General features: G+C 34.1%; 1 protein-coding gene across 1 annotated transcript in view; it reads left to right on the forward strand.

Annotated features, from left to right (window-relative positions):
* CEP112 (centrosomal protein 112) overlaps positions 1–14,604 on the forward strand; it is a 358,230-nt gene that overhangs the window by 55,812 nt on the left and 287,814 nt on the right.

A 14,604-nucleotide genomic window follows, 5' to 3' on the forward strand; every position in this document is an offset into this window, starting at 1 on the left:
TAGATGGTGAGGAATCTGAGAAACTGTTCTTAACCTGACTTTACCCAGGGAAGTTGTTAACATGAATTTAGTTTTGGTTTAAAGGGAGCATAATTACTGATTTCACAGCATTGTTACCAAAAATCATGAGTTTGTTTGTTACCAAAATAATGAATTTGTTTGTAATTTGTAAATTGCAATTCACTACTTAAATGTATAAATGTGAAAGATGTTACTAATGAATTTAGATTAATATGTCTAATATTTTTATTTCAATAATTTTTATCTTTCATTTAATGGGATACTTCTAAGAATTTCTGAAATTTAATTTTAATTTAGTTATTTTCAATTTCATAGTTTTCTTACTACCTTGTTATATTCATCAAATATCACAAAAGACATGAGCTTTTTCTTAGATATTCCAAACAATGTTAATAGCATAGAGGTTTGTTTTTCCTGATAATGGAAGAGAAAGGGCTATTTTTTTCTTTTGAATTTCAATCCAGTACAACTGTTGCAGTTCATCTTCGATAATATTCTGTCATTTTGCAGCTCTAATTAAGACACGTAGGGTTTTGTTCATTGGTGTAAGCCTAGTGATACAAAAGTACTGTTGAAATAAAAATTGTATTTTAAAAATCCTTATGAAGGGTAATACTTGTTATATTCAGATGCACTTTTAATTTCAGCTCTTGTTTGAATTTTTTTCTTTCCTTTAAAAATCTTTAGTGTTTTTAAAAGTCACATCAAGTAATTCCCAACCACTTTTTCTTTTGCTTTTATTTTATACTAATTATTACTGTTGAGGTTGCTTACCATAAGATAATTAAAATAGTTGAAAGGAAGTGGTGGTTTTTGAATGTTTTTTGGTCTTTCATAAAATAATGTCTTTATTCTTTATGATGACATCTTGGTTGAGGGGTAAATATACCAACGCTACCCACACATGTGTTGAAAGAAAAAAGCATTTAAAACTGTCATGTATTGCATCAGAGGTTCATTTTAAATGTGTGTGGCTTTATTTTTTTCCACACCCTTATGTTTTTGTTTTTCTTTTTGGTGTGCTGTAAAAATATTTGTGGTATCATTGAAAAGTTTGCATGTAAATATCCACTTAGTCGATATCTTAAAATATATCCAGAGTACATTTTGGTTAAAATAACCCTTTGTGTAATTACGTAGTTGTTTTTGAATTTTTTTATTACATTTTTTTCTCCTGCATAAACTATTTAAAATAGCATAAAATATATGCTGAGTTGCTGCAATATGGGAACTTAATTTCATTTCTTTCAAAGTTGTATTTGTGATTATAAAACAATTTATGTGGAGTTTTATTGAAGAAATTTTGGAAATGTGGAACAAAGAAGGAACTAAAAATCAACTATAAAATCAACACTGAGGATCCCTGGTAAAATATCATTGTATTACTTTTTCGTCTTTTCTCTATATATTCTGTAAACACATATTTTATTAAATTGATGTTATATATGTTATTTTATATGTTGAATATTTTTGTGCTACTTAGTATTGTTCCTAAGCATCTATTTAAACCAGTGTTATATTTCATGTATGGAATGATCCTCCATTAATTTAACTTACCACTTTTGTTGGATAATGAGGTTAAGTTTTCACTAGTATAAATAATTATGGGAAAATAATTATTATAGGTCCATCTTTATATGCATATCTAAATATGTCTTTGGGGCAATGAATTTTATAAAATTGAAATGATGGATTTTTATAAATTTAATATCGTAACCAATTTAACTTCCAGAACAAAATGAATATTTAAGATTTATTTATTTATATAAACACTGGGTACAGTGATAAGTGTGGGAGGGTGAGAGAATTCACCAGAGCCAGAGCAGGGAGCAGAACAGGCAGACTGACGAAACAAACTGCTGAGGGGACCAGCGGAAGCAGCGGGCGCAGCAGGAGAGGTCTGTATGCCATGTGGGACCAAACCAGCGCTGCAGAGGCTGCAGGCAGCTTCGCATTCCAGGGCTCAACCGCTGCGCCACTGGGGAGGCCCCCCAAAATTAATATTTAAAGTCTATGGAAAACTTTTGTAAGGTATAAGTAAGGAATTTATTATATGCAAAAATGAGAATGAAAATAAAAAGTCAAAGGTAATGAGGAGGCATTTGAAGGCAGAGGAAAGTAGTAGGTGAGATTAACTTTGTAAATGTAAAAATTTGTTAATACAGAACAAGTGTTTCTCTTTAATAAGTTTCTTAGGCCAGTGTTTGTAATATTTTCACTTTTGAAATAGAAGTTATACTGCTGTATTAATTTTGTTTTTCAGAGATAATTTTCTGACTTAGATAACTCCTTCAAATTTATATGCATATTTATACTGTGAAGCACAGAGTTATATACATGCTAAAATCACTTTTATTAAACATTTTCTTTGAGCTAGAGGAGAAATGCTTGTGGTTTTGAAGTTCAGCAGAGTCTTGTGTGCTCTTTTAAGACAGTCCTGATGTGTCTTGTGCGTGGTCTCTGCTCTAATAGCTTTTGTTGTTGGGTGACTTTGAAAAAATAAAAAGCATTGTTTTAAGTGCAGTGACTTTATATTAAAACAAAACGTTAAATATTAGATACTTAATTTTCATTTTCTCAAACACTTAATCTTCATTCTTCAGAGGTAATCACTGCTAAAATTTTACTGTGTAGTCCCTTTAAAATGTTCTAGGAATATCTCTTTTCTTTTAAAACAAATGAGTTCATAGGTCATGTTCTATGTACTATTCTGTTTTGCTTTTTAACTTAAATATATATATTCTGATGAGTTTTCATATCAGTTATAAGACCTTACTTAAAAAAATAGTGTTATATTTTATTTGACTGGTATACCACACTTTATTAGCATAGATCCCCATGGAAAGATACAGGCTATTTAGAGAGTTTTACTTTCAGAACACCCCGGTGCATATCTTCGTTTATATATGTTTGTTTTCGTAGAATAAATTCTGTAAAATGGAGTTTTTCATTTAAATATGTTATTGGCATTGACAGATTACCCTTAAGGTTATGACTATTTAGGGATGTAGGCGTGAGAGAGGGTAGTACGACAGTGAATGGCTATGAGAGTCCCTCTTTGGTACAATGAAAATGTTCTAAAGTTAATTTGTAGTGATGGCTGCACAATTCTCTGATATATTAAGAGCGATGAATTTTGTATGCTTTAAATGGGTGAATTACTATGGTATGTGAATTATGTATGTCTCAATAAAGCTATTAACAAAGGCTACATCTACTTATACTTGCATCAGTAGCATATGAGAATGTCTGTTTTCCCACATCATCATCAACACTGCGTTATAAACATTTTTTGATTATCTGTGAAATGGAAAATAGTATCCTTTTTGGATATTTGTTTTTCTCTTATTATTAGTGAGAATGAACATTTTGCATGTTCATATCTTTTTTATTTTACTTTTGTGAGTTAACTTTACTCATCATTTTTTTCCATGTTTTCATTGTGATTCCCAAGAGAAATTTATATACTAAGGAATTCGGGATTTTTTGCATCTTGCAAGTATTTTCCTTATGTCTTTTGATTTATTTGTGCTATTTTTAATGTATAGAATTTGTCTTTCAAATCGTTGGTTCCACCAGTGTTTTCTTTATGGCTTCTGGTTTATGTATCATGCTTAGGAAAACCTTTCTGATTCCAAGATTATGAAAAAAATTCATATTTTTGCCTCTTTTAAAATCATACTTTCATATTTAAATCTCAGATCCATTTCAGAGATTTATGTTAACATAGGTTTTAAGTAGTTGAGGCTAGTCAATTAATGTTACACAATCCAAATCTAAGAGATTGAAATGCTTAAGTTAAAGCAGTAAATGTGGAGAAAATTGAGTGATAACAAATTTTACACAGATTATTGGGTTTATATGGGTCATGCAGCATTTAAGAAAACATTGAATTCTGTTGAAATTTTAGAGATTCTAAAATACTTAATTTTAGAAATCAAACATAAACTACAGCTTCCATTTTATACTTATGTGTTAAGGGACTAATACTTGCAACATTATTAGAGAATTGTGTGTTTCTTTTTGGTGGCTAAAAATATACCTACAAAATATGTTAAGAAGTTAAAAAAAAATTTCAATTTATTTTGGGCATCATAGGAAAACATGTTCAGTGACAGTGATCCTTTAGTTTTAATTTTAGCCTATCATTCACAAACATACTTGGACTTGTTTGCCTTTGTAATTGCTAACACATTTTGTGTGATATCCACATCACAGAACTGTGTGACAACGAGCATCATCAGGCTGTGGAGTTGGTTCTTTTTTTTTTAATATTTAAAAAAAAAAGATTTCTGACATAGATTAAGCCATTTGGAAAACCATTGTCACTGAAATGAAAGATGAGATGACACAATAAGAGGAGATCAATTTTCAGAGAAATCATCAGATTTCAGAGAACAGATGGTAGAAATTGCTCTTTTTGTGCAATAAAGTAGAAAACTTCAAACTTCCTTTGAACTTTACCTCTACCCATACTGAATGTTCCCACCTATTGCCTGAAAAAGGATGTTGCTACTTTCTTAAATGTCATGCCAATTAGGCATTATTTCTTTTGAAATCTGCTAGGTAAATGTAGAGTTTAAATAAATCCAAGATAATGAAATCCAAGTGATTGACATACTGAATGAGAGAATTGATATTTTAAAACATTTCTTCCACACAATTATAAATTTAAATTGGCATTCAGGTACACATAGTCTCACAAAATATAATAGATAATTATACAAAAAATACCATTGTAAACAACACTCAGGGAAGGATGAGATTGTTGCCAGTACCCTAGAAGCTTCTGGTCCAACCCTTTCCCATCATGCTCTCTCCATCTTCTCTAGAAGTACCTACTATCTGATTTTTCTGATGATAATTTCTCTACTTTGTTTCATAAATTGATTTACAACTAATGCCTGTATCATTTAAAATGAAAATATTTTTATTTTAGTAGTTTGAACTTTATTTAAATTGAACTAAATTTTTAATATTCTTTTGTGCCTGATTTTCTGTGTTCATCCTTTTATAACATGTTCCGTTTGTAACAGGTTCATTTGTATTGCTTTTTATTAAATTAACCTGCCAATTTTTTTGTCATTTTGTTCATGAATACTTTCTAACTTTCAACTTTTTTTCAAATAAAATACCCAAAGGTTAAATGCAATAATTTTGTAACAGTTGAGAATTTGGGAGAAAATAAGGAGTTAAAAATCTAATCGCTATAGCTAATTATTTTACTCAAAAACCACACCACTGTCATTTTGCTTTATTATCTTTACTGTATCTATTTTGTCTACTTAAAATACTTTTTAATGTTTTAACAGGTCATTTAATAAACAATAATCTAATAAACAGTCTTGCACATGTATCCTGATATACAGGTTCAAAAATTTCTCTAGTTCTCAAAGTTTATTCCATGACATATAGCTTCCAGATTCTTTCACAAGTTCTGTAAGGTCAAATAATTTTTGTAATAATGCAAATGTCATTTTATTTTTACTATGTTGACATTTGCATTGATGGTGCAAACACAATGCTATATCTTAGCCCAGATCAAGGCAGTGGGACACATTGTAGTGATAGTCATATACTTCAGTGCCACATGCCTATGGAAAAATATAACCAATTTTACTTAAGAATGTCCTTGATGAAGTAAGTAGTAAAATTGTTTATTTTGTCAGATCTCGTAACTCAAATGTACATCTTTTTGGTGTGTGAGTGAGATGGAATGTACATGAAGAACTGCCAGAGTTCTGTACTGCAATAACTGCTGTTTTGGGCGAGTCTGAGTTTATTTTGCAAGAATGACTGATGGGTGAGCTATGATGATTCACACTTGGATATTTGGCAGACATTTTATCAAAAGTGAATAAAAGAAGCCTGTCATTGCAAGCAACATAACTGACAGTATTTGTCGCTAATGATAAAATTTGACATTTTAATGAAAATTAGAACTTGGAGAACTTTTATTAGTCACAGTGAACTTGAGAGCTTTATAATACTAAGATTTTTCTCATGCTATTGATGCTGATTAACCAATGCAAAGTTATGAAATTTCATAATTGGAAATCCACATAACTTGTTGAATTGATATTTTCCAAATGTGTAGCATATGATGTTATAAAATCATGTGTGGGGTAAATATCCATTCCATGTTCAGTATACCAACAGAACTTACTATGACAGAGTGTGAAAAGTTTCAGACTGCACAATGCAAAGTAACTTTAAGAATCTAGCACTTGTGAGTGTTGAGTTACTAAAGAAGAATATCTACAATAATCTTAAAAGGATATTAAAATACTCCCTGCCTTTACAAGTACAGGGCCTCCCTGGTGATGCAAGGGATTAAGACACAGCACTATGAAGCTATCCCTTTTACAAGTACATATTTATGTAAGGAAGCATTAAGAAAGAACTGACTCCAATGTTATATAGATTCTTTGAGGGATAATAAAGGAGTGAATACTTACCAGCTCATTTTATGAAGTAGACCCTGACACCAAAACCAAAGAGTGGAATATGAGAAAAAAATTAAACCTCAGTACAAAGTAAAATTTAATGCCAAAGTTCATATCAATACATTGAAAAAAGATACTTATTTAGTAAAGGGTGCTGGCATATGCTTTTGTTTTCCTGAGAAAAAAATTAGATGTACTAAAAATTAACCTATAAATGCCCAATTTAAAACTTTCAAAACAACAAAAAACTTGCAAGAAAAAAATAGGAATTAGAAGACCTGCCTAATCCAAAAACTTTTCCAAAACCAGGAACTATGAAAGAAACTATAGAAATATTTGACTTAAGTGAAGTAAAACTCTTTGTGTAATTAAAAAAAAGCAATAATCAAAATCAATAGGAAAATAATAAATTTGGGGAAACAGTTTGGAACAGACACTGTGTTAATGTATGCTGCATTCCAGGAAGTCATACCGGTTGATAGACAGAAACATGGATCCCAGTTATGGATCCCAGTTTTTCAGGAAAAGGTGAATTAAAATGGAGAAATAGCTACTCCTGTGGTGGAAATGTGAATTTACTCTAACAGGTGGCAAAAATCTATTGAGATATACCTAGCCCTGACTTATCTACATGTCTTCCGAGAATCCAGTCAGTAGAAATCCAAGCTCTAGTATGTGGGATGCATGTGTGAGGGATGTTTATTTGTGGAACTGTTTATAGTAGAGAAACTGAAGATACGGTGAATATGCATTAAAGGGAGTGACTAGAACAACTTTCGTTTTTTTCCTTGTTAAGAAATAGTTGGTAGCAAGAAAAAGAATGAATAAAAAATATATAACAGGTGTTTTTAGAGATTCCCATGAGGTATTGTTCAGAGAGAAAAGCAAGGTGCAGGAAATGTATTTTTGTATATATGAAGCAGTCATAATCAAAAATATGTATGAATCTAGGAATCCATCCTCAACTTCCATTGGGTCTGAAGTGACAGTCCCTTACCAGCACCTTATCTTTTATGTGTCTTCCTTCAAAGAAAAAGAGTTTGAAGAAAAAGTCACTTTACTTTTAAATATGTCCAGAACTGCTTGTATCATTTCTCTCCTGTCATTCCCTTGACCACATCTGGTCACATAGTCATGTGCAGCTACACGTGAGGCAGCCTGTGCGCAGCCCAAGTTTGGTGATTGTAGTGGGGACCTAATGCAGAAGAGGAAAATCATTATCCTAGGGCACTTGTAGTTTCTTCCACTGAAACTTGTAGTTTCTTCCATACTAATGTCTACATTTTTGCTTGAGTATGTGGGTATATGATTTCGCGAGCATCACAGAAGACAGAAGCCTACATGAGGTGGTTAATATGGGTGACCCACGGAAATGTTGAGGTAGGAAGAAATGGGAGGTGAGGGAAAGATTAAAAAAAAATGGCATGGAGACCAGAGTACCACAAAATGAAACAAAATAAACAAAAAGTCAGTGTGTAATATGATTAGGTTTATGTTTCACATAAATTATGCTTGCACATGATGTATGAAAAAAATTAAAAATTAGAAAAAAGAAATACCAGCATGCACTGTGGAGATTAGAAGTTCCTGTTTAGGAGAATTCCATACATCTCTAAGCCCCAGGGATAAGATAACAAGAGAAAGATGCCTTGTTTTTTGTGCTATGTTTATAAATAAGCACAATGAATAAAAATTTGCATTATGAAATATTGCAAATTAACATTTTGCGAATACGATATGCTGGAGATGTTAATCAGGAAGAATCATAATTACTAACATATGATAATTTCCTCAGACTAGCAACTAACAGAATTCTCTAAAAGGATGATTGTAACAATTAGGTATTTGAGCAAATGGAGTGATGATTATTTTATGAATCACACTGCAATTTGCTGTGATGATTGTTGAGATGTGGAAAGAAAGTGTGACTAATACATCATTCAGATGAGTTACTGATAATGCCTTAGAAGTGGCTGGGCAGTACAGATGCTTGACATCAGTACTGTCTTCAACCCTTAATGCCTTTTATCATGCCTAAGTTTAGCAAATTAAATTTACTACCTAATTACAGTAAATAAAAGCAAATTAAATATTTCAGCAATATTACAATGGTGACATTTTATACTTTGTTACTGCAACTTATAGAAAACTTAGAGAGCTTGTAGAATTATCCTTTTTGTCAAAATAAATCCTGCTTTTGGTTCATTTTGATTGTTTGACACGATTGGGGGAGTTGATCACATTAAGTCTTCAAAATCACTTTAAAGGGGTTCCTTTCTATTTTATAGTTTATAGATGATTCCCTGCTAACTGACTTCAATACATTTCTTCCTCTAAACTATTTCATAATTATGGTGCTATTTTATTTGGGCTTTCTGCTAATTTCAGAATTAAATGTTAAATACAGTTTGCACATGCAAAACTGTTAATAGTAAAAACAGCATTTTGAATGAAAAAGTGAATGTTGACTATCCAAGTGAAGAGATTGGTGAGTGTTCCTTTAAAAAGATTGTGACTATTCAGTTAAGTAAGATGACATTGGTAATTGTCTTAAAATTTAACTAGTTAAACTGTAAGTAGGATATTTTTAGACCCAAGGAAATACTTTTGTACCAAGTAAGTGAGCACATTCACCAGCTTTATTCATTTGGGAGGAATGTCTAACCTCAGAGCTGTTCTTTGAAGTAACTACTTCAGAGAAAATGGCACCCCATGGACTTTGTAAATAAAATTTCTCAAGTCCATCCGAAATAGAAATTTCAGAAATTCTTTTAAAAATAGCTTGTGGGAATGCCCTCCAGAAAATAAGGGCACTTCAAAATTTTAGGTTTTTTGCTTCAACAGTAGGTTATCCATAGAATGACTTGTCATAATTCCTCTTGTTCCTGTGCAGTTGTCTCAATCTCTTGATGACTGTCTACTTCTTTTTCTAGAAGTGGGTGGTTTAGCCCTGGGTGGTTCAAGTAATTGAGTTGTTTGAGTGAATCTCTGCTTATTTGGCCTAGAGACATGGGCCGTTGAGGCGAGACGTCTCTCTTTCCATTTATCTTGACTGGTTCTCATCATAAAATATTTCTGATGGGGCAGGGGGCTAGAGGGCTATTTTAGTTTCAAACTAATCTTCCCTGACATTAGAGGGTTGATCAGAACAAGTTGAACCGTGACTGATTTTAGAAATAGAACAAGGGCGTACTCTCTTCTGTGCTGATCTCAGAAAGTCTTCTGTATGCTTTCTGTTGTCTTCTTTTTGTCATGGGGGGAGAGCTCTGCATGCTTTCTGTTGTCTTCTTTTTGTCATGGGGGGAGGGCTCGCTCTGCCTTAGTCTGACATTGGTGGTTCTATAATTTTGGCTCGGTTGTTCATTTGTTTACATTTTCAAACTTAACTTTAATATGCACACATGTATATTATATAGTACAAAGGGAATACAAATGAGAGTAGAATTAAATTACATTGTTCAGCAAACCTCATGAGAAAATCCTTTAAAACTTACACTTCAGTTCCAGGAAAGAATATATAGTGCAAAAAAAAAAAATATATAGTGCAAACCAACTGTAGTGTAATACTGAACATGAAGTATTAGGAGGCGTGTTGAAGAAGTGAAATTTGCTTTTGTCTGGGAAGCTTGAGGAGGACTTCATGGAGGAAGTGACATTTTAGTCAGGGATTGAGTCATACATGAGACATGGGAAGAGGAGACTTGGGAACAGGAAAGAAAGGGCATGTTTAGCAGGACCACGTAGACTGTTCACCTGAAGCCTCGGGAAAGGGAAAGGAAGAGTGTGGTAGTCAGAAATGGCTGTTGTTACTAAGCCAAGGTGGAAGGAACTACTGGAGTTTTGACCAGAGAATGATGTTTTTACAGCTGTATTTTCTGAAAAACAACAGAAAGTGAGTTCAGAGGAAGACAGTGGTGGAAGGTCACTAGTGATGAAGCTGTTTGCTGGTTGAGGTGAGAGTGAGTGGGGAACTCTACAGGATTGGTAACAGAGGGGTTGGAAGAAGGTATTGCCTTTTGGGAGAGAACTTGGTGACTTTCTGGAGGTTGAGGATAAGGAAAGAAGGAGTCAAATAAGGGACTTAATTGTATGGAGCTGTAAGATTTTTACTGATTGCCAAATTTGATGGAGATTGTGAGACAGAAGATTGCAATTAATCTACATGGAAGATTAGTTAGATCCAGATGGTCACCAAAGACAAACCTTTGGCAAGTGAAGAGGACTGTGAAACTAAATCTGGGAGGATGCTGCCTTTCAGGACCGGGAGAAGACTGGATCACACAGAGGTGACAGAGAAACATTTCTCAGAGTGTGAGAATCAGAAGCCAAAGGAAGGAGCAAAGGATGATCATAGTGCAAATTACTGAGGACAAAAGAATGAAGTCTGTCCTTAGATGTGGTGATGAAAGGGGCTTGTGGATGACAAATAAATGATCTCACACTATGACCAAATGATTATGAACTGGAAATAGAAAGTCTAAGTACTTATTGGAATGTTCATTAGAAATAAGGAGAAAAGAACAATACTTTGTAGTGGAAGCTCAAATATTTAACTGGCAAAATATGTTCAGGTAACTCTTAATTGGGATTTTTAGTAAAAGGCGAAAGATTTATACTTAAGAGAAACCAGAGAATTAATTGGGATTTTAAAAAGTCTACTAAATAAATATCACTGAGATAAAATATGGCTTCAAACAATGTGTAAAGTACAACAGGTCAGAAAAGATAGGATTCCTTAATTTAAAAAAGGAAAGAGGGCCTCTCTGGTGGCGCAAGGGGTTAAATACCACACTGTGAAGCAATCCACAGCCTCTCCTTCCATCCTGGCTGGTCAGGGAGCAATCCACATGGCACGACAGACCTCTCCTGTCTCTCCAGCTCCTCCCCTCAACAATCTATTTCAGTAGATCTGCCTGTTCTGCTCCCCACTCTGTCTCTGGTGAATCTTCTCACTTCCCACATCTCTGGCCTGTACCCCAGTTCTTGTATGCATAAATAAATAAATAAATCTTAAAAAAAAGGAAAGGGAGCAAAAATTGAACCACAGAACTTTTTAAAGAATGTGGTTGGGCCTCCCCGGTGGTGCAGCGTTTGAACGCTGGGTTGCGAAGCTGCCCGCAGCCTCTGCATCGCAGGTTCGATCCCCGGCCACTGGAGGAGGGGCCCACATGGCGCGCAGGCCTCTCCTGCTGCCTGCTGCTCCCCTGACAGTGTACTTCACTCCTTCTGCCTGTTCTGCTCCCCGCCCTGGCTCTGGTGAATTCTCTCACCCTCCCGCTCTTCTGACTGTACCCAGTGCTTGTATAAATAAATAAATAAATCTTAAAAATAAAATAAATCTTAAAAAAAAAAGGTTATTTATGGGTCATGTGCTATCCCTTCACCCCTCCCTGGTTGTGTCAGGTTTTCTGTCCCAGACCACATTTATTATTAAAACCAGAGAGTGCACCTTCTTTTCCTTGTTTGCGATCTGTTTATGGTTTATGTAGGGAGCTATTTGAAAAAAAGGCCATCTGTCATTTTTTTTTTAAGATTTATTTTATTTATTTATGCATACAAAAGCTACTCAGTAGAATATAGCTCTTGTGTGTTAGCTGGACCCACACTGCTGAGTAGGGTTCCTGACTTTGTACCTGAGTATGAATCCAGACACGCCTTGTGTGACTTTGAACTGGCCCCTCTTTGTGCTTTAGTGTTATTAACTGTAAAATGGGGGGTAACACTGGTATCTACATGATGGTTATGATGAGGATTACATGAAATAATGCATGCAAATAGCCAGGAACAGTGCATGTTGGTTGTAATCAATCAAATATTTGTTGTTTTTCTCCTGCAAATTCTCCCCACTCCTTGCTTCTGCTGCTACTGATGATACTGCTACTACTCCAAGTAATTGTTCTGCCACTACTACTGCTATTGCTGCTGCTACTACAACTACTGCTGCTAGTATTACTGCTGCTGTTGGTACAACTACTGCTGCTACTGTTACTGCTGCTGTTACTACAACTACTACTGCTACTGCTGTTACTACAACTACTTCTTCTGTTAACACTGCTATTACAACTACCACTGCTACTGTTACTGTTGCTGTTACTACAACTACTACTGTTACTGCTGCTGCTGTTACTACAACTACTACTGTTACTGCTGCTGTTACTACAACTACTGCTGCTTCTGTTACTGCTGCTATTACTACAACTACTACTGCTATTGTTGCTGGTGCTGTTACTACAATTACTACTATTGCTGTTGCCACTTTTACTGCTACTGTTAGATATTTTCTGTTGGTCTCTCATTAAATTTACAGACGCTTCTGTCAAATCTGCTGTTAAGTTTATTTAGTGATTTTTTTCCTTTCAGTTATTATAGTTTTCCATTCTAGAATTTCATTTGCTTCCTACTTATAGTTTCTATTTCTCTGCTGAGATTCTTTATCTACCCTCTCATTCAAATAAATTTTTCTTTAATTTTGGATATATTTTCCTTTAGGTCTTTGTAGAAATTTATATAAGCCACTCTAAGGTCTGGTTTGCTAAATAGGTTCATCTTTAATCAAACTTGGGAAAATTTTGACTTTGGGTCTATAACTTATTTTACTTATTTACCCTTGCTTGTGAATGACATTTTCTTGTTTTGTATGTTTGTTATTTTTTTTCCTGTAGTACATTGTAGATGATACAATGCAGGCATCTCTGTATTATCTTCTCTTCCTCCATAGAATGGCTTTTTTTGTTGTTGTTCTTGCAAGCCATTCAGTTGCTTGTCATTTATCTTTAACAGTGTGAACATAAAGGCGAATCTATGGAAAACCAAAGATATTTTCCATACTCCTCCAACATGCCACCAATCTATACCATTCTACAAAATTTGTACTTTCTTGAGGATCTTAATTATAAAGACTTCCTTTTAGATTTTATTGGGCAGTTTTAGAGTATGGCTAGGGTAGGGCCTCAATGGTGGATGCCTAGGTGTTCACAAGGTGTTGGGAAGGAATTTCCACTGTGGCTGGACTGGGCCTTCAGTGTCTCCCAGCACTTTTAATCTGTAGTATCTATTACATTTTCTATCATGTACCCAACATACACGTCAGCCATATTAGTGACTGAGAAGGTATTCTATTTCCCCAACCTTTACTTGATGTTCTAGCTTATTCAGCTGCCCTGAACAACTCTCAACTTTGCCTTCTCAGTTGAGTAGTATTGTGGTGGCCAGTTTGAACTCTAGTTGTTATGCCCATCCATAGAGCCAGATTTACCATGGACTCAGTTTATAAGGATGATAGAATGGCACTGCCTACTTTCTAAGACCACAGAATGGTTACCTACCTCATATATTTTATTCCATTTTATGGTTGTTAGTGGTGGGAGGTGATTTTGGTGCTGGTTACTCCATTATAGCCTGAAATAGCTCCCTAGGCTTCTTAAGTTTGAAATTGATAGCATACATTCTTAGTCTAGTTAAAGAAAACTTAAACATTGTTTGAAATCAAGGTTACCTAGAAGCCATACAAATTAAAAATGTTATATTCAAGTCTTTCCATTTTAGTCCTTTATTAAACTAAATGAAACAAGGCTGTTTTCTGTGTTTTACATACATATGTGTATGTATGTAGATGCACATACATATCTGTGTTTATATTTATATGTACATCTGTATTTTGTATCTTGTGTTATCTTTATATACTGTACTAGTAAGATTGTGTATATTCTAGTCCTGATGACTTATCATGAATCATGCCTTAGACCGCAGGACAGAAATATAGAACTATTCTGTGGTGTCAAGTTAAGAGTTTACAGAGAAGAGATACTCCTATTTATTTTTTTTAAGAATTACTATAGAAAACCTTATATTTTATACAGCCCTGATAATAGCTTAGCATTCACTACCTTGACAAAGTTATCAAACCTTATATTGGCAATATTGGGACAAACCAAACTCCTCCTAATGGAAGGAAAAGGACACTATGTCACTTAGTGTTATTCTTACCAAAATCTAATATGTCTAATCATGAGGAGACCGCAGACAAATCCAAATTGAGGGACATTCAATAACTGGCTGCACTCTTCAAAAGTGTCAAGGTCAAGAAACTCAAAGAAAGGCTGTTTCAGATTAGGATAAAGTTGATATGACAACTAAA

This window comes from Talpa occidentalis, unplaced genomic scaffold (genome assembly GCF_014898055.3).
Source record: "Talpa occidentalis isolate TD23 unplaced genomic scaffold, MPIMG_talOcc4v2.1 talOcc4.7, whole genome shotgun sequence".
Lineage (NCBI taxonomy): Eukaryota > Metazoa > Chordata > Mammalia > Eulipotyphla > Talpidae > Talpa > Talpa occidentalis.